The sequence below is a fragment of the Nannospalax galili genome, unplaced genomic scaffold (genome assembly GCF_000622305.1).
Source record: "Nannospalax galili isolate Female #2095 unplaced genomic scaffold, S.galili_v1.0 scaffold1227, whole genome shotgun sequence".
Taxonomy (NCBI): Eukaryota; Metazoa; Chordata; class Mammalia; order Rodentia; family Spalacidae; genus Nannospalax; species Nannospalax galili.
In genome coordinates this window covers 151,558-178,572 of record NW_008356461.1, presented here as the reverse complement: position 1 = coordinate 178,572, position 27,015 = coordinate 151,558, and the positions used below count along the sequence as shown (strand labels likewise).

At 44.6% G+C, this 27,015-nt stretch overlaps 1 protein-coding gene and 1 pseudogene across 1 annotated transcript in view; both read left to right on the top strand.

The window, feature by feature from the left end:
• On the top strand, positions 1–25,470 carry LOC103751217 (annotated as a pseudogene).
• The window catches only part of LOC103751216 (steroid sulfatase), a 124,794-nt gene that overhangs the window by 21,941 nt on the left and 75,838 nt on the right, over positions 1–27,015 (top strand). The gene's annotated exons all lie outside the window — the stretch shown is intronic.

The following is a 27,015-nucleotide window of genomic DNA, read 5'->3' as shown; positions in this document are numbered from 1 at the left end:
ATGGCAGATGGGGGAGCGTCAGTCTTGTTCAGCAGTGTGGCCCACGGTAGGTTACCCATGATTCACCAGATGGTCCCATACATAAGGAATTTGGGGTCATGATCTCACAGGTTTCTATTGACCTATTAATCCATGAACACACTCATGAGATCACAACCCTCAGCATCCAGTCACCTCCCACAGACCTCACCTCTCAATTCTCGCCCCCCCTGGGGACCACATCTTTAGCACTTTTATGGACATGTCAGACCCAAAACCAGGGGGCCACAGAGATGACGTAGCCATTGGGAACATTGACTGCTCTCGTAGAAGACATGGATTCAGTTCGCAGCACTGACGTGACAGCTCACGACCATCTGTAACTTCAGTTCGAAGGGATGTGGTCACCTCTTATGGCCTCTGTGGGCCCTGCATGCATATGATACGCTTACTTCCGGGCGGGCAAAACATTCACATGCCTAACATAAAAAGAGATAAATCTTTCTAAAAATTTCAAACCCCACATAACCATATTTTCAGTACTTTGAGGAATATACTTACCTAGTTGTAGGAGTGATGATTGTGTTTAATATTAGGAGAAAACAACGGGCTATTTCCACTAACGTTCTATCTTTTATTTTTAAAATCTTCATCTTAGGGAGTTTTCTCTAGTTTGTCTGTGCAGCCCGGTTAACTGTAACCACAGTATCTCCTGTTAGAACACATGCTGAGTAGAAGACAGGCCTAGCTCCTGTCAGAACCCCTTGGCAGAGTCTGTGTATACAAGCTGGCACGTGCATGACTCCTTTCTCACTGCTGTGTTCGTTCAGTAACAAGCAAGTATTAAGGTCAGTTCTGACTGGGCACAGAAATTCTTGACGTCTAGCAAGGGTACTGGAGTGTGCCTGGGAGAGGGTGGACACTCTGGATCCAAGGTCACATGCAGTGACACTCCTATTCCTACGAGTGTGATGCACTTCCGTGCCACTCAGGGGTAGCTCTTTGCCCAATGCCTACACATATAACAAGGGTATGTTCTGTGTCTGGGTGCTGGGTGGCTTTCCAGGAACACAGCAGATGTTCCAGGAGTCTCTGGATTGACAAATTGCGTTTGCTTCTTAGCCTGATCTGAAAGAAGAAAATTGTACATAGGGGATGTTGATTTCTCCAGAACAGGTTTTTAAAGCCTCCCTGGTCTCTGCTTTCCTAACTCTCCATCCCACATGACCAGAGGTGAACCCCAGTCTTGCTCTACATTGGTGTAGATACAGATCTGAATGGGGCCATTGGCCAATCATCTCATGCATATTCAAATTCCATTAATTTAGGAGCTGTTCTTTCGGGCTTTAACATCCAAACATCCTTTGGTATCCACAGGGCCTTTTTTTTTTTAGGGCCTTTACACCTGTAGATACCAAAATGTATAGATGTTTAAGTCACTTGTCAAATGCAGCATAATGCATTAGTATAGGCTGACAGTCTATGCATGTTAGTGTGGGCATGTAGACTATTAGTATATGCATAAGTATATTAGTATACGCTATGTACATTCATGTAGGCATACAATTTATGTATATTAGCATATGCATATACCCTATACATATTACCATAGACATATAGTCTATGCATTAGGATAGGCATATATTTATTCTGTGACTATTAGCATACATGTAGCCTATTACTATATGCATACGCATTTTAGTATATGCACATAATGTATTCATGTTAGCATATGCATGTGAGCTGTATCATAGCATATGCATGTAGCCAATTAATATATGTGTAAGCATTTTAGTATATATGTGTGTAGCCTCTTCATATTAGCATATGCATACAGCGTATGTCTTTACACATGCCCCTACCCTGTGTTTATTGTACATGCTCACGGTCTATGCATGTTGGCCCTCCTGGATTACATTCAGTACCTAATGCCGTTTCTGTGCTGAATAGATAGCTTTTTCTGCCATATCGCTGGGGATTAATGGCAGGAAACCTAAGTCTTCCCATATCTCCTACTGCACGAGGTGATTTTCCTTTTCCGATATTTTTAATCTATAGTTGGTTGGACCTGAAGAACGGGAACCTGCAGGCTCTGAGGGCCAACTGAACTAATTTAAAACTAGTAGGAGACTTTCTTCCAACCCTCACATCCTCTCTGTTAGCAAACACAGTTGCACCCAGCTGGCGTTAAATTATGAGATGTGGGGTTTTATTAGCTATAATACCATAGAACTGGCTAAGTGACTAATTATGTATTTTTTTTTTTTTCCTGAGCAAGAAAGTATGCTGCTGGAAACAGCCCAGCCATTAGCTGCAAATGAGGCATCCTTTGGTCCAATGATGTATTTGAATATATGCGGCACCTGGTTATATATTTCATTAGAGCCGCCAGAGGGCTCGATGCAGACACTGTTGGCAGCTTGCCTTAAATGATGAAGGAAATCCCGCACCCTCTGAGCTGCGGTACAGCAGACCACTGAAGCTCTCAGATGCTGTTTCCACTCCTGTGATCTCTAGTTCCCAGCTGTGCATTTACAGTTGTCTCCTGTCAATTCAACGAGTCTTGTGCATAAAACTATTTTTGGAGTATAACTGTATTTTTTTTTTCAAGACTCAAACGGTAGCCTTTCGAGGGACCGAAGTCATTTCGGCCAGAGATAAGCACATATCAGTGCATTTAGGAATCGTCCGCACGGCTTCTTTATGGCTTTCGACTGCTATAACGATGATTTTTCCACCAATTTGTTTATAATGTTGGCAAGAGTTACTCTACGCAGTAGCACTACTCCCAGTGAATTGTGCATATGGTACATAATGACTTCATGACATTATCATCTCTATGCGCGGTTCATTCAGGAAGCATTTTACTTCTTTTGCAAAGATAAACTAAGTGGTGTTTAAGGGAAATGGTTCAGTAGACAAAGTATTCGCTGAGCTCATTTAAAGGGTAGGTGGGAATAGTGGCCAGCCTGTAACTCCAGGGCTCAGAAGGCAAAGATAGGATCTCTGGAGGAAGACGCTAAAAAATACTTGTAAATATGGTCCTGGCGGTACTAAAGAGATGAGTTGGATCCCCAGAACTCATGTAAAGGAAGACAGGCTTGTGATGCGTGTTTACAGTGCTACTGCTGGTGATGTAGGATCAGGAGGATTTCTGGCTCCTGCTGGCCAGCCAGTGAGAGATTCTGTCTCAAAATATGAGGTGCATAGTTCCTGAGGAATGACAGCTGCAGTTGTGCTCAGGCCTTCACACACACACACACACACACACACACACACACACACGTACATGCACACGCACATGCACACGCGCACACACATACACAGCAGGGCACCCAAACTGTTTTCACCTTACAACACAGTCGTAGTTGAACTTTTAATGATTAAATAATACCAATATCTGAGTTCTTGACATGTGACAGATACTGTTTGTGGTAATGACTTTTACATTGGGCATATACTCTGCACAAATGACTTATCTAACCTTGCAGTGCAAGAGGTTAAACTTACCTTGTTTATAATATAGAGAAGCTCAGTGAGCCTGGCACTTCCATGCTAAGCGCAGCATAAAATAATGTGTTTATGGGTATGTGCACATGGCAAATGTGAAGGGCCAGCAGGTATTATTCGTTTGAAATAGTGAAGATAAGAAGATCACCCCATTTGTATTATTAACACCAGACGGGCCTTGTGTGGGTGGCGTTCTAGGTCTGGGGATCAGAAGGGGTAAACTCCTCTGATGAGATGAGAGTCCGAATTTTACTTTCCCATTTCATGCTGGATATACTGGTTCAGTTAAGCAAAGAGCTGACCCTAACTGCGGAGCATGGCTTCAACGGAATTCTAAAGGAACAGGGTCTCAGCAGTTGGGTTGTATGTAGTCTTGGCTTAAAAATAGATGCTAAGTATCAGGCTGTTTTTTAATTTTTTAAAAATATCTTATTATTTTTATTTTATGTGTATGAGTGTATTGCCTGCATAGATGTGAGTGCATGCATATTGTGCAATGCCACAGAGGTCAAAAGAGGGCTTTGGAATCCCCTGGAACTGGAGTTAAGGACGGCTTGCAGCCGCCGTATGGGTGCCGGGAATCGAGCCCGGGTCGCCGCAAGAGTAGTCAGTGCTCTTAACCGCGGAGCCGTCTCTGCAGCCCCAGGCTGTTTTTTTATTAGGCATAGTGATAATGTAGATGGCATATTAAATACCACAGTGATTCAGGTAACTTCTGAATTTAGAAAGACAGTTTTATTTATTCACACTGTGAGTTCTTTGCAGACTCCCATTCATACAGGATAGCAACCCAGATAATTCTATCGAACAACTGAATTTATTTTCTTAACTGACTTGCAAAGCGTACACAGACAACATATATGAGCCTTCCAGTAAAGCTCTCTGTCTTGGCCTCCTACCTTGCTTTAGGAGAGGTGAGATTACAGATGCACATAGCTGTGGCTAGCTTTGTGTGGGTTCTGGACATCCGAACTCAGGTGTTCATGGTTGCATTACAAACACGTTATCCATCTATCCGTCCTCCCAGCCCCTGCTTTTGACTTTCCTATGGAGATACTGTCTTCTGTCTACCTTCTGAGTTCTGCATTCTGACACCAGAGCTTAAAGGGCTGTTTTTAAGGTCCTTCAACTTCCATGAGCCCTTTCATGGGCTCAAACTGGGCAATCCATTTCTGTCCATCAAAGTGGGATCTAGCTGACATCATTTAGACAATGCACAACCTACCAAGAGAAAGGTAGACCAGACTGATTTGATCATAGTTTTATGTGACCTGTGCATTTTTGGATCCCAAAGACTCAGGGTGAACTATAGATTCTTTGAACATAAATAATTTCTTTTAAAAAATATATCATCTATTATTTTTATTTTATGTGTATGAGTGTATTGCCTGCATGTAGGTAAGTGCACCCGTGTCATGCAATGGCTGTGGAGGACAGAAGAGGCCATGGGAGTCCCTGGAACTGGAGTTATGGAAGTTGTTAACTGCCATGTAGGTGCTGGGATTCGAACCTTGGTCTTCTGGGAGAACAACCAGTGTTCTTAACCGTTGAGCCATCTCTCCAGCCCCTGAATTATGGATATTTTAAATAAGATTTTTATTCCTTGAAAGTTTCCTACTTGTATAAAATATATCTTGCCTATATCCACACTACATCCCAGCTCACCTCAGGATCCCCTCCCCAACAGATCTCCCTTCAAACGTCATTCCTTCTCTTTTCTTGTTCTTGTTTGTTTTCAACCCACGCAGTCCAATTAGTGCTGCCCACATGTACACGGGTGTGGGGTCTTCAACTGGGATGCTGGAGCTATGTTTTTTTTGTGCTTAAGTTTTATAGGGTTTGAGTGTGAAGAGTATGCCCCCAGAAGCTCCCGTGTTTGCACACTTGGCCCACAGCTGGTGGTGTGGCAGGAAGCCCCCAGAACATAGAAGTAGGAATGCAGTGTGATCGGTGCCTGAGTGGACACGCACAGTTCTTCTTCTGAAGACCTTGTAGCAGGAAGCACGGAAACAGGAACTGTGTGTTTCTGTATACAGGAGACAAGAGACTGAGCCATAAAGGGAACTAGCAGAGGGTATTGAAGGCTGAGTTTGTTCCTTTGTTTTAGGCTGTGCCTTGGAGGGCTATCTCTCAGGTCCTGTGCCAACTCCTTAATAAAAGCTGCTTCTGGCATAAATTGTCCTGGGAGCCCATATCTTGTTCCGAGCACCTCATACGGTTGTGGGGCCTTCAGGAAGTGGAATGTTCCTGGTGGCAGGCACTGAGGTTTGACAGGCCTGCAATCACTTTCCATTCGGTCTCTGTTTTCTTGCCTGCTGATGCACTGTGAGCAGAAGGCTGGTCATTCTTACTGGCATGCCCTCTATGCCATGATGAACTCTCTTACTGCAAACCAACATAAACTCTTTCTAAGTTGCTTCTTGTCGGGTATTTAGAACAATGGGAAAAAAAATAACTAATGCATTCTGTAATAGGATTTTCCTTAGGTACGTAGAGAGTGAAAGAAATACCAAGCCCCGTGACTATCAGGAAAAAAAGATTTCATTCACATATAAGATTATGCATTTGACAGAAAGGAAGGACAGGAGAGGAACCGATTCAAACAGTTTAAGATCTAATGTGTTTTCTCGGTTACAATCTCACATGAACTACAAAAAAAAATCTATATACCCAGCGTTCTGTTTCATTGTTTTCTTTCCAATAATTTTGATGAAAAACATGCTTACAGCTGTTCTGAGGTCTCCTTTCTAGTTCCTTGATTTCGCCAGGTGGCATAATTTGGTGGCTTTTATTAAATTATCCAATCGTGCAATCACCCATGTAAATCCTCTTTTGATCATTTCATCACCCCTGCGAGATACTTTGTGCAGCGGCTGTGAATATCGATTCACTTCACCTTGCCTGAACACGTTTTAGGAATCAGGTTTGTAAAGGTCTTCGCAGTTTGGTGGGATCGGGGCAATGCAGTATTGCCCTGTGCCTTCGCAGAAGCGTTCCTGGCCACCAGATTACGTTACCCTGTCATATGATGGCAAAACAGTGTCCTTGAACATCCCAGAGCTAATTTGTGAGGCATGGAGATGCAGTGTGTGGATCCCCATTCCCCTTACAGCCTCGTTTGTCTACGACCCACCCAAGCCTGAAATCATTTAGCCTTTCCTCTGTCCTTTTATCTCTGTTTTCATCCCTCCTATAATTATGGTCGTGTTCTTGGAATTGCCGCTAGAATTTGTAAGCCCTTAGGATGATTCCATAATTATAATAAGCAAGCCAATATCTGTCATTAGGTTGTGTCTTAGGTTGCTATCATTTGAACATGTGCAATTATTTCGAGAGGGATTAGAAATGCAAAGACAGACACAGGAACACTGGATTTTGAAAAATGACACTACTGTCAGAAAGAGGTCTCACTTGAGAGATGGCCACATCAGGAATTTTCCTTGTAACAACCAAGCTGTGGAAGTGTAGAAATCTTCACAGCTGTGGTATTGTTTGACCAAGAGTTTTAAAAGAGATCCTCAAATTGGGGTGATTTGGAACTACATCGTAAACGTTCCTAGTATAACTGTTTCCTCCACATGGAAACATACCTTCTTTTGAGGGAGAACAGAGGCTAGGAAGATTCAGAAAACTATGGACACGTACCAGGATCACGAAGCTTAGGACATGTATAAGAATCAGAAAGTCACAAGATTTACAAGGTTTGGGGCTAGACAGGTGACTCACCGTAAAGAGCACTGTCTGCTCTTGCGGAGACCTGGATTCGATTCCCAGCACCCACATGGTGGCTAACAATCATCTGTCACTCCCATCCCAGGGGATCCGACGTCCTCTTCTGTCCTCTATGGGGTTTTCACGACACAGGTGCACTTATGTATGTGCAGGAAATACACGCATACACATAACATAGAAATACATAAATAAAAATTTAGAAGAGATTTTGGAGGTTCTTCTTTGACGTTAAATAGTAACAGTTGCTGGAGAAGAGGAGAGTCTTCCACGGATGGGCCGCCACGCTGTGCAGGGAGCTCAAGTATGCAGTTTTCGTGAGCAGTCACCTGTGCTGGGATGGGCTTTTTGGTGATGCGGCCGTTGTCTCACCCATGCTGCTGAAAACAACCGTGTTTTCAGCATAGTCTCAGTACACGCACTGCTTCAAGAAGGAGGAGTGCAGTGAAATGATTTCTTTGATCTGTTCCCAGTGCTCTATCTGAGAATAGATGTTTGTTCACGTTGCCCGGGGAAAAGTCACAGAACAGATGCCCAAGCAGATCCAAACACTGAATAATGAGTCCCTACATATAATAAAATTGGAACACAGCCACAAGGTATCTGCCGAAAATCTTCCCCAGCTAAGAATTTATTATCTCATACCCTTTTCCTTCTGGAAGTTTCCGCCTGAAGGTACAGTGTTGTTCTAAATTGGACTCGTGATGAACAAGAATGTATTGGTTGGTGAAGTGTGTCCGATAGAATCTGTGAGGAAGGACTCGTGGTTTAAATTCTGTGATTATAAATCATCAACATTGTTCAGTGTGTGTGTCAGGGTTGGACAAAACTGACTTTCTTTTGTGTCTTTCAGATAAAAATACAGATATTATCTCCTGGCTAGTGACTTTGAGGAAAGTCTGTTTCAGGGGCTAGGACATTGCTATGGTTCCAGTTCGCTATCTGTTGCCGTAATAAAACACTAACCAAGACCAACTTGGGGGTGGGGGGTGAACGGGTTTATTATTCAGGCCCCCCTTCCCAAGGATGGCACTGCCCAGAGGGGGCTGGGTCCTCCTACATCAATTATCAATCAAGAAAATGACCCACAGATGTGCCCATAGGCCGAGTTGATGGAAACATATATATTTTTATTGAAATTTTGTGTATTTCATACGAAACATTTTTATCATGTTTAGGAAGCAGGTCTTTAGCTGAGCTTTACTCTTACCAGGTGGGTCAAGTTGACAGCTGAAGCTGACTATGAGAGATGTGTAAAGCAGGGCTTCTCTCTTCTCTGGATGACAGTGTCTAAATGGCACAATTACAGATTACCAATGTTGAGTACCTGGTACGGTTGTAGCCAGAAATACTTCAGACTTTGGATTTAGTGGGCAGACCTTTGGAATATGGAGATCTTCTTGGTGAGACCCAAGTCTATCCAGACCTACCATCTCCTTTTATTTATTTTTTAAAAGAACTTATTTTATGTGTTTGAGCATTTTGCCTGTCTGCATGTAAGTGCACTCATGTTGTGCAATGTCTGCAGAGGGCGGAAGTGGGCATCAGATTTCCTGGTCCTGGGGTTAAAGAAAGTTGACTACCATGTGGATATTGGGAAATGAATCTAGGTGGTCCTCAAGATGAGCCCTTAACTGCTGAGCCATCTCTCCAGCCCCATAGGCGTGTCTTGTACACATAGTCTGAAGCCAATTTTGTGCTACATTTTCAACAATTTTGTGCATGAAACAAAGTTTCATTGAGTAGAATTTTCCACTTGTGGGATCATGTGCGTGCAGTTTTGTCTCCTTCATTTTGTAGGTGCTTTCAACAGGAGCATCAATGTATCTCAGCTATTTTGTGTGAGTTTGTGTGTAGTATGTTTTCATGTGTGTGCACACACGTATCTGCGTCTACATGTGTTTGCGTGTAGTAGCCAGAGGTCCACATGGAGTGCCTTCCTCAGTTTCTCTCCAACTTAATTTTTAATAAGGCTTCTCTCTGAATCTGGAGCTCAGTGATTTAGCAAGATGAGCTGGCCAGTGAGCCTCCAGGGGTAACACGGTGCATGCCACCGTGCCCAGCTTTTTACGGGAATGATGGGGATTCAAAGTGAGATCCCCATGAGGATCTTAGGTCGGTCCTCAGGCTTGAGTAGGAAGCACCTTACTTACTGAGCATCTCCTCAGTCCCAACAATTTTCATTTAATCTTGTTAGTAAAGTCCTCTTTGCTATTGAATGACTCTTAGTCTTAGGATTGGGAAAGTAGGATGTACTCATTGCTGAGGTGGGGGAGGTCAGTGATGGTTAATTTTTAATTTGACACAAACCTACATTTACTTTGGAAGAAAGAACGTCAACTGAACAATTTCCTCTGTCAAAGAGCCCAGTGGGCATGTTTGTGGTGTGTTTTCTTACTTGTAGAAGGGCTCCATGGACCGTGGGCAATTCCATCCCTAGGCAGGTGGGTCTGAGGGGCTGGAGAGGTGCTGCAGCAGTTAATGTTTGTGGTGTGTTTTCTTACTTGTAGAAGGGCTCCATGGACCGTGGGCAGGTGGGTCTGAGGGGCTGGAGAGGTGGTGCGGCAGTTAACAGCACTGACTGGTCTTGCAGAGGATCTAGGTTCGATTACCAGCACCTATGTGATGGTCAACAACTGTTCGTAACTCCAGTTCCAGGGGCTCTGACCCCCCTCTTCTGACTTCTGGAAAAACTGCACAATATAGGTGTGCTTACATACATGCAAGCAATACACATAAAACTGTTATACATTAGTAAAAAAAAAATGTAGAGTGCTGAGGAACTGCACAATATAGGTGTGCTTACATACATGCAAGCAATACACATAAAACAGTTATACATTAGTAAAAAAAAAAAATGTAGAGTGCTAAGCCATTACTCTAGTTTCAGGGGATTTGAGAGCCTCTTCTGTCCTTGGGCATTGCACGAGACGGGTGCACTTACTTACATTCAGGCAATATACGCATATACATAAAATAAAGATAGTAAAATATTAAAAAAGAAAGGTGTCTGGAGAAGCCAGTAAGCAGTGTGTTCCTCCACGTTTGCTGCTTCAGTTCCTGCCTCCAAATTCCTGCCTTGAGTTACTCCCTTGCCTTCCTTCGAGGATGAACTGTGAATTACAGTCCTCCCCGCAAGACCCCTTTTTCCTCCCCAAGTAGCTTTTGGTCGTGGTGTTTATCACAGCAACAAAAAGCAGAGTAGGACAGGGTTGTTATTCGTGGTCTGCATTCCAACAGACTGTGGCCATGATGCGTGCTCTGAACTTTGTGTGGACACACCTCACCACTTAAGTGTTCACGAGTAAATATCTGATTTGAGCCTTGTTTGCCCAGATCGGGTTTCACAAGTAATCTTGCTTTATCAGTTAACAAGTACCTAGGAACATGACATGTTTCCTGGTTGTTTCATCATGAGTCTGAGTGGCACACTTTGGTCAGAATGCATGAACCAAATCATGTACGTGCAGACAGGTCGCTGGAGAGAGAGGAGGGGGAGAAGACAGGGAATGATTTATTGCGCAATAAACAAATCAACTCTGCCAGCAAGTTCTGCGTGAGCAAAATCTTCCTTCTATTCGGAAGTTAGTGCGAGAATAAAAATAAGTTGTGTGTTTTTCTTCTTTTTATCTTTTAGTTCCCTGAAATTGGATAGTGAGTGGTACACTTTCCAACATTTCTGTTGGTCTGTGTTATAGCACATTAAATCATGCTTCATTGGAGGAAAAGGTGTTTTCCTATAGATAAAATGAAGGCACTCTTAGCTACTGACAGTGACGTATCCTTCCAAGGAGCAAGGGCCCCTATGCTTCTCAGCTGACATCGTGGGCTTCCTGCCCTGTTCTCTGAGATCTGACCTACTCATCAGGTTCCCATTGCATCAGCCATAACCAATTTTATCTCTTCCTTTGCCTCTCCTGCCTTCATAGTCCATTCATCACTCTGAATGACACAGATATTTTTGACCCAAGTCTCTACCTTGCAGACTAGTCACAAAGCAGGAAGAAGCATTAAGGTCCATCGCTTGGAGCTACCTCTTGATAACCAGAAGGCACCTCGGATGAGTTATCTTCCTGTTAGCTGTGACTGGCTGCGTTTTAAAAGTTTACAGGGTTTACTTCAGTAATTCATGGACCTGGAGAGAATTATGCTGGTTTCCAGGAGGTGTGTGGGTGGAGGTTGGTGTGTTGGGGAGATGTTGGAAAATGGGTGAAAAATTTCAATTTCATGGTACCATCTGGTGACTATTATTAAATCATTGGGTATTTATTATTTGTTATTTTATTAGTTTGTATGGGTAGGGGTCCATGTGAGTATAGTGCTCCCAGAGGCCAGAAGAAGGTGCCAGATCCCCTGAGCTGGAGTTACAGGCAGTTGTGACTTGCTTTACATGTGTGTTAGGAGCTGAACTCTGTCACTCTGAAAGAGCAGTTAAGTGCTCTTGTCCTGCTTTGTTTCTTCATTGCTGTGGCAAAACACTGACCGCTACCAACTTGGGGAGGAAAGGCTTTATTCAGCTTACGTCTCTCAGTCACAGTTCATTAGAGAGTCCAAGGTGGGAAGTCAGGGCAGGAACCTGGAGGCAGGAGCTGGAGCACAGGCCATGGAGGAACGCTGCTTACTGGCTTGCTCCCCTGGCCCCTGCTCAGCCTGCTTTCTTATGCAACACAGGCCCACCTGCCCAGGGGTGGCACGACCCACAGTGGGCTGGGCCCTCCCACGTCACTCAACAATCAAGAAGGTACCCCACGGACATGGCCACAGGCCAGTCCAATGAAGGCAATTCCCCAATCGAGGCTCCCTCGACCCAGGTGTGTCAAGTTAACACTAAAGTTGTCCAGCAGAGCTCTTAACCCGTGAACCCTCTCTCCAACCCTATTTTATTATTATCATCATTAATTATTATTATTATGCTGAAGAGAAGGTCTTAGATAGTACCCTTGTCAGACCTCAAACTCACTATGCACCCAAGGGTGATCTTTACCTTGATTACAGATGTGCAGCACCATGTCGGATTTTATATAGCGCTGTGGTGCACATCTACAGCTTGGTGTAGGAGCAGGCGGTCCACCAGGTTACCCATGTGTTTAGCCCCATGTATTCTTAAACATTTCTGACCTGGTTTGCAGCACAGAAGTCATGGTGGAGTGGTAGACGTATTAACCTTGATTTACACCATTCAACAGCATAGACATCAGAGCCACATACAGTTTCTACTTATCTGTACTTTACTCTACTTTTTGAGGGGAGTCACAGTCTCAAGAAGTATAACCGCAGTACGTAGCTGATGATGACTTTTGAACTTTTGCTCATTTCTGCCTTCCAAGTGCTGGGATTAAAGATGTGCATCAGCATAACCAGTTTTATGTGGTGCTAGGGATTCAGCCCAGGACTTCCTACATGCTAGGAAGGACACTTGTTACAGCTCCCTCCCTACAGCCTTTGTCAGTATATATTAATTCAAAACAAATTAGAGACTAGGTACTTTGTACTTTATTTATTATCAGACATGCAGGTCATGCGAACGTGGATCTTGGGCTCGATCACTGAAATTCTGCCAGGTTTTATGAAGTGCATTCCCGTGTGACAGGACTCAGCAATGAGCCTTCCTCGGTGTCTTTTCCATTTGGTTCCCTCTAAAATGGTGTCATTGGATAATTCCTACAATGTTGCTTATGCTCTATAGAGCAAGCAGACTTGTAGGGAGAGACTCAAGTCCCACCTGCCTCAGAGCTCCAGGCAACAAAATATGTAGACGGACTTCTCCAAGCTTACGTCATCTATGTGGCTGGTTCTTCATTTAATGACTGTGACGGCATTGACAGTCAAGTATTACATAACTTATAAAAGTGGTCACTTCCAAGAGCTGGTGAGCTCTAATAATTCCCCCAGCTGCCCAACACTGAGTAATTTTTACACAGAAAGTAACTTATAATGAATTTCTCTGTAAATCCCTTTTCGAAATCCACACTCCAAAGAGGACAAACTGCTTTCCTAAGACTGGGGTCACTTAGCACGTTACACACACACACACACACACACCCACACCCACGCACACACAGATATATATCTGTATCTATACCTATGTCTATATCTCTATCTCTATATGTATAACTATCTATATATGTATAATCTATCTATAACTATATTATATATATATATATGGCACCTAGGATCTGGGCTGGAGAAATGGCTCAGTGGTTAAGAGCACTGTGTGCTCTTACAGAGGACCCAAGTTCGAGTCCTAGCACCCACATGGTGGCTAAAAAGCCTCAGCAACTCAGTTCCATCTGACGCCCTCTTCTGACCTCCTTGGGCATTGGACAACATGTGTGCCCTTATATAAATGCAGGCAATACACTGATACTCAAAAAATTTAAAAATAATAATAAAATATTTTTGTAAAACCCTAGGACCCATGGATGCACACACGTGATTAAACAAGAGGTGTTTAGAGATGTTTGTATTTCTGAGTTTGGCTTATTTAATGTGATGATGGTCTATAGGTGCATTCATTTATTTTTTTGCAAGTGACATAATTTTGTTCTTTATAGATGATTAGTAGTCGTGTGTGTTTGTGTGTGTGTGTGTGTGTGTGTGTGTGTGTGTGTGTGACAATTTATCCATTTATCTGTTCACGGACACTTAGTCAGCCATCACTTGGCTGTTGCAATAAATATGGATGTGGAGGCATCCCTGTGTTGACTTTGAGATGTTTGAAGTTCATAGAAAGTTGGATGAACTTTCTGTGCAGCTCTTCACACACTCAAACGAATCTCTCTTCAGAACCTCAGGCTGTGTGTGTAAATGAGTTGTTGCCGATGCACTTGACATGAAGTCACTCAGGGGCACAGTGGGTTCCTGCTTATTCTGTTTCTGTCATACCATCAGGGACTGGGGGAGTTACTAAGTAGAGGACATTCTGGCTCAGGGTTCAAGAAGCCCATTCCTGGTGCTCACACTGTTCTTTGCAGGCTGTCCAGTGCAGTGCGCCATACCACAGTGAGACACAGGTTGAATGGGAGAGACCTAGTCAAACTGGCTTTCACAGCAGGTCTTCCATTGGGATTGTTCATTAACCTTTTTATGTAGCAAACCATTAATGACTTTATCATTTATAAGGGTGGAGCCCTGATACCTCTTCAGGGTTCCGCCTGGTTCCAACACCTAGTCTCTAAGAATGAGAAATGAATTCAGCACATAGGTTTCCGGGGACAAACCAATCACATTCCTGATGAGTAATGGTTGAATGAGGTTATCCGGGAGCAGGATACACCTTGTGTGCCATAGGATTCGTGTCCTTAAAAGAAAGAGTCATTGAAGGCTAGGGAGAAGGCTCAGTTTTCAGATACCAAGTATGAGGACCCGAGTTTGCATACCTATTGCCGACATAAAGTCCAAGCACGGTGGGACACATCTAAAACTCCAGCACTGAGGGGGTGTAGATGGGAGGATTCCTAGAGCTCAACCTAACTGAACTGTTGAGATCCAGGTTCAATGAAAGACTGTCTCAAAAAAATAATTGCCTTATTAATTCTTAAATTTATTATTTCAGAATTTCATGTATGTAGGTACATATAAAATACTTTGGTGATATTCCTCTTTTTTGAAATTTTAAAATACTTTGATGATATTCTGTTTTTTGAATTTTTATTATTATTTATTATTTTTATTTAATGTGTATGAGTGTATTGCATGCATTTTGTTGAGTACACCCGTGCCATGAAATGCCTGGTCAGAAGAGGGCGTCAGATCCCCCTGAAACTGGAGTTACACATGGTTGTAAGCCACCGTGTGGGAGCTGAGATTCAAACCCGGGTCTGTGCAAGAGCAGCCAATGCTCTTAACTGCTGAGCATCTCTCCAGCCTGTATTCTCCTCTCTTATCCCCTTCGGCACTACCCACCAATGGCTTCTTCTTCCTAGCAAGGCCCCTCCTACTTTGATGACTTTTTGTGCTGTGTGTGGGGGCCACTGCACTTAATTAAACTTATCTGCATGACCAGGGGTGGACGGTTATTTACTGGAGAATGGGCAGCTTACTAGTGCGTCCATCTTTCGAGAAACTGACTCCCAGGGTCCCCAGCAACAATCAACTGCCAATCCCTTCTCAGGGTGGGGGCTTGGCCTCAGGAGCCCCTCCCCAGTTCATGATGGAATATAATCCGGCTCACCCGTGTGCAGGAAGTACTGCTGTGAATCCACAGGCGCACAGCCATGTCGTGTTTAGAAGACCCCCTTTTTTTCCCCATCGGCCACCTCTTCCATTCTTTCCTGCCCATTTTCTGCCATGTTCCCTGACCTTGGAGGGGGGACTTAGATGTCCTATGTAGAGCTCAGCACCCAACAGTCACTTATTCATAGCCCTTTCAGCACTGAGGCCACGAAATTTTAGATTTACAGGTTTTCAAGAAGTTGAAATTGGTAAGATAGGCTTTAACACTGCTTTGTGTGAAACTTAAAAACATTGCCACTTTTATAGTTCCCCAGAAGAAAGCACCTGAATTCATTGTGCAATGAACTTAACCAATAAACCCTGTAGTGATTCAGCAAGCCCTTCTTCTTCTGCTTTGAACAGCTTTGGAGACTTTGGAGGTAAAGAAACCCCATCTGGGTAGCCTGCCAAAGAAACACTCACTACAGTGAACAGACAGCCTACAGAACGGGGAATAATTTGCCAAACACGTCAGAGGAGGATTGATCAAAAAGATATATAAAGAACTGCGACAATTAAGCAGCAAACCCCAAATCATCCAATCAGTAAATGGGCTAATGATCTAAATAAAAGTTTGGAAAAACAGAACTACAAAGATCATTAAAGAAATGCCAGTTGAAATTTGCCTTCAGATTCCATCTCAGGCTAGTCAGGATGGGTATCATCAAGAAAATATATGTCAACAAAGGCTGGCCACATTGTGGGTAACAGGAACAGGAACTTATTCATAGCTGGTGGGCGTGTAAACTGGTACAGCCACTGTGAAAATTAGTATGGGCGTTCCTCAAAGCTAAAAATAACAACTAGCATGTAAATTGGCTGTCTCCCTTTTGGGTATATACCCAAATGATTCTAAATTAACATGCCAAAGTGATACTTACATATCCATATTTATATGTCTGTTCACAATAAGGAGGACATGATAGCAGCCTAGATGCCCATCAACTGATGAAGAGATAAGGAGAAGGGTGGGCTAGATTCTTGCCTGTTTTGAGCCTGCCTGGGTGTCTGCATGCTGCCACTTTCTTGAAGTTCATATGGGCAAGCTCCCCGAAGCCGGGACATCTCTGTTTTCTTGTGGTCATCCACCGTCTCGGGGTCCTGCAGTCCTTCCGCCCTGTCTTCTACAATGCTTCCAGAGCCCTGGGTGGGTGAGGTTTACTGTAGGAGCCCTATCCAGGGACATATACTCTGCAGTTCTTATTTTCTACACTTTGGCCACTTGTGGCCTTCCTTGTTAATTTCTTTCTGTTGCCTGAGAGCTTGGCTGGTGAGAGTTGAGACATGCTTTATGGCTTCCTTCCCCTGTTCCAGTATGGTCCGTGAACCTTAGGTGTAGAGGTCGATTGTACATGTGTCACTTAGGGCTGGGTATGTCAAAGACATTTATTCTCTGTGTTTGGCCTGTTGTGGAAATCTGGAGTAGTCTCTTTTCTGTCATGAAAAGAAGTTTCTTGATGAGTGGTGAGAGGTAAAATTATCTGTAAATATAAGGATACCCCTTTGGCATACAGTAAGAAATTACGTTTGTGTACGGATGTAACTGAGGACATGGGCTGGAGGGCTCAAGCTTAGCCGAGGAACTGTTGACAGTTCTTCATAGCTGGGCGAGGGGAAGTTGGTGCTCTTTAGGGAAGTTAACACTAGATAGGCTGACCAGGCGCCAGTGGATGAAGTCATCCCCGAGGGACACCTGGGGACACAAACTTAACTCATTAGGCCTTAACATATATGACAGAATGCGTGAAATAAGATGGGGGTGGGTGCAGATAAGGAACAGGGTCTAAATATGATTGTATTGATCTCTAGATGCTGTCTTTATTATTATTTCTAATTTTGTATATATGTGTGTGGGTTTATACATTTCAGTGCTGCAGTTACAGGAAGTTGTGAGTAGCCTATTGCTGGTGCTGGGAATTGAACTCAGGTCCTCTGGAAGACCAGTATGCACTCTTAACTGCTGACCCATCCCTCCAGCCCAGTAGATGCTGTCTTTGATTATATCTGTTTGGTTCAATATAGTTGAGATGACAGTACATTAACATAGATGTAGTGTATTAGTTACTTTGTCCTTACTGAACAAAAATAGCTGTCCAAAGAAGCTTAGGGAAGGAAGGAAGGGTTTATTTTGGTTTACATTTATGAGGGAATAATGTCCATCATGGCAGGGCAGGGAAGGAGTGCACGCAGGAAGAGCGGGCAGGGAAGGAGTGCACGCAGGAGGAGCAGGCAGGCAGATCATGGTGCACAGGAAGTCTGGGAGCAGATAGAGAAGAGGAAGTTGTTGTTATGGTCTGCCCCCCAGTGAGTTCCTTCCTCCAGCAAAGGCTCTACCTCCTAAAGGTTCCACAAGCTTCCCAACAGCACCACCAGCTGGGGACCAAATGTTCAAACACATGAGCCTGTAGGTGACATTTCACCTTCAAACACAACGTGAAGGAATTCACATTATGTCGTGTACAACCACGCGGCCATGCTCAGGAGCAGTTTTTCAAGTGACCAAATACTAATATGAAAAGCTGCACTTTCAAAGACTTCTTTCAAAGGACGAAAACCTTGACAGATCAAATTTTTAAAAAGCAAGCAATGCACCAAACAAGTATGGATAAACTAATCGTGGAAGGCATAGAGAAGTAGGCTTGGTTTTCGGAAGCTTACAAACTAATCAGAGATGAATTCTTACTAATAAGAAGGCAATTTCTTGGTCTTCTCTGGTCCTATAGTTCACAGTGGTGTATGTACAGATAGATCCTACATGTGATAGAGAATTTTGCCTCTTGTTTTTAAACCACACAAACTATTCATGGAATATGTTTCTGTAAATAATGGCTTGAATTCTTCAGTCCTCTGTGTCTGAAACATCAGTCTGCATTACAAATTTTATGTAAAGTGTACCATTTTTTGTGGGTGTATGTATTCAGGTCTGTGCTCACATGTCACCGGTGCATGCGGCTGTGTGTGCATGTACATGTGGAGGCCAGAGGTTGATATCAGACGTTGTTATAAATTGTTCTTAGGTACCATGTTTTTGACACTGTGTCTCTCCCTGCATGTAAAACTCACCTACTGAGCTAGACTGAAGGGCAGGCAAGCTCTAGGAATCCTATTCCCGCTTCCCCAGAGCTGGGATTCCAAGCACCATGTAGTCATGTTGTGCTTCATAACGTGAGGGCTGGGGGTCAAACACATGTCTCCATACTTGTACAGTAAGGACTTTTCTGAGCCATCTCCCCAGCTCAAGAATAGAATTTTAATATTACTTTTTGCAACAAGAGAGGCCCCACCATGAGTTGGTACCGTGTGCAGTTGCTCCGATGAACTGGATGAACAACTTCTCCCAGCACCAGTTTATCTGCCTGAGTTTGTGGTCCTGGACACTTTCGGTGTTGGATTGGCCAGCGATGGTGGCACATGTCTTTAATCCTAGCACTTGAGAGGCAGAGGCTGACAAATATCTTCGAGTTTGAGGACATCCTGATGAGTTGCAGGATGCATAGTGAGACTCTGACTAAAAAAAAAAAAAATTAGCGCAGTATCAATAGGCAATAATACACGATACCTTATTAGACTTTTGCTCTATGAAAATTGGAGGCCAGTCCAGTCTTTGTTGGGGATGGGAGCTGGCCTGGACGCTCTGTTGTGGTTGAAGTCTGTCCGGTGACTCTTGAGTTATAGCATGTTTACCAATGTCCCTGTCTGTCTTCACTGGATGTAGGTAGTGCTAACATCTCAAAATGTTTGCAGACATTGCCAAATGTCCCCCATGTGGTGAAATTGCCCCTGCATGAGACGTTTTCTGTTATTGCGTTGAAAAATGCCCTCTGACTGTATGGAGCTTCAGATATTTCTCTGTGCTGTTCTTTTTCTGTAAATACCGACTCTTGGTGGCAGACCCACTGTGAAAGGAATTGTGTTTTAATCCCTTTAGACACAATTCTTCATGTTGATATCACAGATTTACTTTCTGTAAATAAATGTTGCGGGGAAAGGATGAGCTGGATCCCTTGCCCCACGATGAGAGTCGCGCTGTTGTTCAAACGCTGATCCCTACAGACTTTGTCCTCCCAAATGACGGTTCGGTGAATGGGAGGGAGACACAGCCCCATCTGCTTGCTTTGTTGTTGCTGCAGCGAGAGGGTCGGGATCAATGGTGACAGCAGGCTGTTCTGTTTCTGCAAGAATCTAACATAAGCCATGCTGAAGGATGGATTACAGTTTCAAATGTCATGTTGGGGGCAAGCCTCGCCTTTCTGGGACATTGAACTGAAGAAATTGTTGCTAGATACCTCACTTCAATATAATCTACGATCTACATTTGTAAAATTCTGTACACTAGTCATTTTGCTCTAATGCGATATACTCTTGTGAATATGTTTTATCATCAAGTGGGATTATAATTCATTTTTTAAAGCATAAACAAGAAACTTACAGGTTAACAAATTGACTTGGACGACTGAACCTTTGTCCAAACGTCAGAGACTAAAACCAAACTGTCTGCCCTGTGCTCAAAACTATCTTCTTGGCTTTCTTTTGAACACACTTTGAACTCATAATTTTGGGATCTATATATAAGAGGTTCCGCAAAGACTAGGGTAAGTAAATATTTCCAGGTTTGAGGGCCAAACATTCTCCATTGCAAATACTCATTTAACTTTGACACAATAACAGAAGTGTGCAAGAATAACATAGAAATTAATATGCATGATTATGCTCCTAGTTTACAAACCCTGAAACTTGAATTTCATATACTTAGCACATATCACAAAATATTCACATTTTGACCATTTGAATATTAAAATCACAATAGGCTGGGGATGTATTTCACTGGTAGGGCCTTTGCCTAGCAGGCATGAGGGCCTGGGTTTGATCCCCAACAATGTGAAAAGTGTTAGGAAACAATACATAACATTCAGATATATAGAACATAAAACATAGATTCAGTCAAACGTGCTATGGTATAATTACATGTAAATTTGTAAAATGATAATTCAATAATTTGAATGCCCCTATTTGAAATCATATGGAAATGCTATCACGGAAGGGGAGGTCATTTGGTATTTAACAATGGGAGAGGCAATTTTTATTTATTTATGTGTATGAGGGTGTGTGTGTTTGTGGGTACCTGCAGCATGTGAGTGCAGTACCTGTAGAGGCCAGAAGAGGTCATCGGATCCCTGGAAGCTGTAGTTACAATAAACCAGTTGTGAGCGATCTGACGTGACTTCTGAGCACGGCAAAAAAAAAAAAAATGTGTTTACCAGGCGCGTTCTGATGCTTCCTTCTCTTCAAAGACTTCACAGGGTGAGACTGATGCTGCTGGTTCCTGTCCACTGAGGGCTCCATCACTGTCCCTGCACATGGTGATTGCTGTAACGTAACATCTTGAAGAGGATAATTGACCAAGATTCTCTTCTTCCACATCACTGTAAGTGTCCTTGCTATGGGAATTAACCCAAGCCTGACCTGGCTCATTAAGGAGACTCACACATACTCAGGATGAGGAGGGCGCCTTATGCTGTTTTGTGTGGGGGCCCCAGACTGGTCTAGCCTGCAGCAGACAAGCTCAGCCCCCCCGGCCCCACCAGAAACACACGCAGGTTTTTATACGACTTTTCGCTCCATCGCTTGACAGAAATTATATTGGCGGATTTGAGACTTCCAGAACTAAAATATGCTTGCACCTTAGGGTACCATAGAAAATTTAAATAGTCAAGAGTTTTTCAAAGAAGCACCTGTTTCTGGCAAAAGTATGCTTTTGACACTTCCCAGTAATAGGCGCACACAAGTACAAAAATGGCTATTTTAAATATTTTCTGTATTTTAAAAAAATTTTATGTCTATATATTTTGACTGCATGTATGTAAGTGTACCTATGCCATTCAGATGCCTGTGGAGGCCGGAAGAGGGCGTCGGATCCCCTGGAACTGGGGTTACGTGTGGTTGTAGCTGCCGTGTAGGTGCGGGGAACTGAACCTGGGTCTTCTGCAACACTACCCACTGCTCTTCAGCACTGAGCCGTCTCTCCCGCCCAAATCTTAGCTGTTTCAACTAGAGACACAGGGTGGCAGGTGCTTCCTGAAAGACCACTGCAAGACGCTCACAGACAACAATTTTTTTTAATCTTTATATATAACTACCCACTGCTCTTCAGCACTGAGCCGTCTCTCCCGCCCAAATCTTAGCTGTTTCAACTAATGAGACACAGGGTGGCAGGGGCTTCCTGAAAGACCCCTGCAAGAGGCCGCATTTTCCAAGGTGCTCACAGACAACAATTTTTTTTAATCTTTATATATAAATTCTATTGAGCTTTTTAAAGTTCATACATTTCCCACTCAAATCCAGACCCCTCCCCCACCCATGTTCCCCCCCTCCCCCGTTGAACCCTGTGCACTCTGCCATACATGCTGAGTCCTGTTCATAATTCAGGTGTTTGTACCCAAATGTCCTTGAGTGTAAATGCGTCCACTGGAGCCTAGTCAGCCCATCCAGTGGTTGTAGGTAAGTCATACTCTCCCTCACCCAGCAGCAATCAATCTCAAATAGTTCTCAATCTCGCGCTGGCCTGACAACTATTTCTCACCTCCCCTTCGGGCCCTTAAGTGTGCTGACATGGGTCCCGTGCTTAACTGTTTGTACCCAAATGTCCTTGAGTGTAAATGCGTCCACTGGAGCCTAGTCAGCCCATCCAGTGGTTGTAGGTAAGTCATACTCTCCCTCACCCAGCAGCAATCAATCTCAAATAGTTCTCAATCTCGCGCTGGCCTGACAACTATTTCTCACCTCCCCTTCGGGCCCTTAAGTGTGCTGACATGGGTCCCGTGCTTAACACCACCCCTTTCCCACTCAAATCCAGACCCCTCCCCCACCCATGTTCCCCCCCTCCCCCGTCGAACCCTGTGCACTCTGCCACACATGCTGAGTCCTGTTCATAATTCAGGTGTTTGTACCCAAATGTCCTTCAGTGTAAATGCACCCACTGGAGTCTAGTCAGCCCATCCAGTGGTCGTAGGTAAGTCATACTCTCCCTCACCCAGCAGCAATCAATCTCAAATAGTTCTCAATCTCGCGCTGGCCCGACACCTATTTCTCACCTCCCCTTCGGGCCCTTGTTTAAGTGTGCTGACATGGGTCCCGTGCTTAATACCACCCCTGGCACAGGTTCACATGAGCAAGCCTCCAGTAGCCTGGATGTCTCCACCTCCCTGTGTTCATGAACCAGCTCTGGCTCTTAAAGTTTTCCACAATAGTACCTGACCTATGTGTAGGTGAGGTTCCATATAGGAGTCCCATCCTACACTCTAAAGTCTCGTATTCTCCAAAAGTTGTTGCCTTCTGTGTACATCGCACTCTGCTGTATAACGCAGCCTCCCTGGCGAGAGTTGAGGGGTGCATTAGCCCTTCCTCGACCCCTCATTCCACTATGTTCCATGAGCTTCAGTTGTAGAGATTCGACTGCAGATGTGTCACCCGGTACCGTGCATCTCCCAGACGTATCTGTGCAACTCTGCAGAAGACTCCACGGGTTGCAAAAAGAAGCTTCTTTGATGAGTGCCATATGGCATGCTTGTCTGTGATACAAGGATGGATATTTAGCTACAGTTACAAGTTTCTTTAGCCTTGAGATGTGGAAGAGATAGGCATTTCTCCAGGACCTATGTTCTCTCCTGCCATGTGTATTTGGCCGTGTTTACAGTGCCACTCATAAGTTTCCTCCCATCAAAAGGGCTTTAAGTCCAATTACATAGGTGTTGGTTGCCCCACCCCCACCCCCAGATAACAGTGCCACTACTGCACCAATAGGGACAGTTTACCCTACTGGTGGTCTTGGTTATTAGGCTGCACGGCTGGAATGGACCACTGATTGGTATTCTCCCTTGGAAGCCTGTGCATCATCATCTAGCATTATGAAGCCGTTCTGTTAGACGGCTTCCAGGTCACTTGCTGCTCCATTGTTCCGAGTCCTGTACCCCAAGTATGTTCTTCCCTCAACAGCAGAGTTTTATTCACTAGTTCTGAGAGATTACCAAGAGGCTTGGCAATATCCTGTGTTATTCTGGGAGTCTCCTGGCCACCTTTTCCATCCACTCTAAGGGAGGTCTCTTGTGTCTGGCACTGCATTTCCTGCCAAGCAGGTCCCAGGTATACGTATGCATTAATGTTCAGACACTGTATGTGCATTTCTCAGGGTTTGAGGCAGACTGTGATTTTTGAGGTTACACGCCTTGTGTGATCTCAGCCAAGACTGAGGTCAGAGTGGCCTTTATGATTTGAGTACAAGTTAAATCTCCAGGGTCCTAACTTATTTCCGCACGTATCAACAAGCATATTTGTTATTAGGACGACTGTTGGTTCTTCCTCATCTACCACGCACAAAAAAATTATACTGAGGTCACAGTTCATTGACCGAATTAAAATTCGGTTAATTTTATCCCATCCTTCTTATCTCTGTGTTCCTTCACTCTGCAAAGAACGCTAGCTAGTCATAAAATGTTTGAGCCATCCACACTGTGCTGTCTGCGTTTAGCAGAGATATGTAGTAACCTTTGTAGTAACATGCAGCACTGTCATTTTGCAAGGGTGTTGTGAACGTAGACCATTTAGGCTATCAGGTTGGTAGTACTGCAGTAACAAGTATGTGTTTGAGGAAAAATCTTTACAAGAGTCAGTAAGATAGCATGGACAGTCTGGTAAACACAAGATTGTTGAATGTGTGCTTGTGAGATTCCCATCACTGAGACCAAATACCTCAGATTCCAGAGGCTTAAGTTCACAGTCAGTTGCAGTCATTCCTTCTGGGTCACAGAGAAGCAGAGCATCATGGGACAAGCATGTTCTCTAAGAAAGCTGCTCACCTCATACTGGCCGGGAAGCAGAGAGACAGAGACAGTGAGATAGAGAGACAGAGGTAGACAGAGACAGAGAGAAGGGACCAAGAATCATCCTCATCACCGGCCCAAACTGGAATCCTGGTCTCTTGCTTTGCTTTTCCACCCGAGATACCACAAGCTTCACTACTCTCTGCACCACCTTCTCCACCAACTACCACTCCCTGGGCCCAGTCCGGTCACCCAGACTGTTCAGCAACCGTGGCTAGTGTCTGGGGCAGCTTGGGATTCAGAGGCCTGGCAGCACCCAGACGGAGAAACATACCATGGAAGACCTGAACGACGGCCTGGCGTCATACCCGGACGGGGTGAAGAGCCTGGATAGTGATCACAGGAGGCTGGAAAGCAAAATCTGGGAACATCTGGAGAAGGGAGCCCAGGGGTCAGAGACTGGGGCCACCACTTCAAGATCATTGAGGACCCCAGGGGTCAGTTCTTTGTAAATTTCGTAGACGATTCCTGCCTCGTCCTGCAGATTGACAGTGTTCCTCTTGCCGTTGATATCGTCAGAGCCAAGAACAAGACTGTGGAGAGTGGCATCCACGGACCCTGAAAGGTGGTTGATGACACCAATCGCAAGGCTACAGCTGGAGACAGAAATTAAAACTGTTATGGAGGAGCTGCTGCTCATGAGGAAGAATCAAGAGGAGGAAGTCAAAGGCCTGGAAACCCAGATCGCCAGTTCTGCTTTGACTGCGGAGGAAGTTGATGCCCCAGATCTCAGCACCTTAGCAAGATCATGGTGGACATACGGGCCCAGTATGAAGAGCTGAGAACTCTTGTGAGGACCTGAACGAGTACCAGTCCCCTCAGGCGGAGGAGAGCACCACAGTGGTCACCACCCAGCCTTCTGTGATCAGAGATGCTGAGATAACACTCACAGAGCCAAAACACAACCGTGGAGGTTGACCTCAGCGCCACGAGACATCAGAAGGCCAGTTTGCAGAACGGCCTGGGGGATGTGGAGGCCTGCTGTGCTGTGCAGGTGGAGCAGGTCCATGGCTTCCTGTTGCACCTCGAGGCCTAGCTGGCAGAGACGTGGGCAGAGCAGAAACCCCAGGCCCAGGAGTGCGAGGCCCTGCCGAACACGAAGTGGGAGCCTGAGATCACCACCTGCCACTGCCTGCTAGGGCAAAGGGGTGTCCGAGGCTAATGATGCCAGCGCTTCGAGGCACCGAGGAATCAATCAAGGTACCCCTGGGGACTAAGTGGGTAACAAAAGTTAGAGGTCACTAGGACAAAGAAAGAATAATTCGTGTCCTTCAAAAGGACGCCACCTGTTGTGTGACTTTTCCACCAAATACCTTTTCACCCTACATGACAAATGAAAGTAAACATTCCATTAAAGTCCCGCTTGGGGGACCACTGTGATTATTGAGGTTATTTACACAAGTCGTGGGTGCGGACTTCCTTATAGGAGAAGGAATAACTCGGATGCAACTGCTTCACGTCTGAACAGCCTGAAATGTTTCACTTCAGAGGGAATTGCTAGACAGCACCATTTATTACCTGATTAGTTCACGTTGGACCCCACTTCCCAAAGTTACCATCACCTTCCAATAGCCCATTAAGCTATGAATCCACAATAGATGAATCTACTGATGAGGTTATAGCCCTCATGAACCTACCGCCTGCCAAAGGCCATACCGCTGAGCTGCTGAACTGGGGACTCGGGCTTCTAACACGTGAGCCTTTGAGGAATGCCAGATCCACACCATGGTGCCTTGCCACACTGGGAGTCATGAGGCATATCGGGCTGGGAGTTTAAAAGTGCTGTTCCTAGACTTCTCTGCTATAACAGATTCCTGAGGGATCCAGCAGGCTTGTCCCTGCGGAGAGAGAACATATACTACTGGAAGTGAATGTATACAGAGTCAGAGTACAGATGTAGAGAACACGATGCTAAAAGTCTCCGTGTGCACGTTGGAGATGTACCTCAAGGGTTGAGCAGGTGCTTAGCATGCATGAAGCCCAGGATTTCTCTCCAGCACCAATAAATCAATAAACACATAAAACATGAAAACGAATAAGAGTCTGCAGGTGAGCTTTTTCATCATGGACAAAGCCTGCGTCCCAATGACACATATCAAGGTGAACAACGTGAACCAATTCAGAACCATGTCACTGTTCCTCTAACATGGGGGTGGGGGGGATTGTGGTACAGAGCAGTGGGCAGGGGGTGGCATCAGTGGACATACTTGATTCAAATCTGTATGAAAAGGCTTCCAAAGATGTCTAGACGTAGAGTCCGGGCTGGGTGGTGGTCCCAGTTCATCGCCTGGGGTAGTCCTTTCAATAAGCTGTTTCCTCCCCGAGTGTCTCAGTCAGGACGAAAATGACAGCTTCCTAGGATGCGTAGAAAAACAAATGACCTGTGTGAGGGGAATGGTTGACGACCACCAAGATCCCTCTAGTCAGGGGGATGAGAAGAGTGAGGAGGGTTCTGGAGCTGGGGTGTTAGTGTTAAAAATGCAGCGTTGAACTGAATGGGTTATGAATGTTAGTTCTTTTCCACCGGGGCGATTTTGCCCTCTAGAGAGATCCTGGCAACAGCTGGAGACATTTTTCTTTGTCAGCACAGTGCAATGGGACTCTGACCCGCATCCGTGCCGCACGCACGTGGTAAAATGTCAGTAGAGATGAGGCTGGGAATGCCCACTCTTTGGGTATCTATACCACTTCATCGCCTTGCTCAGAT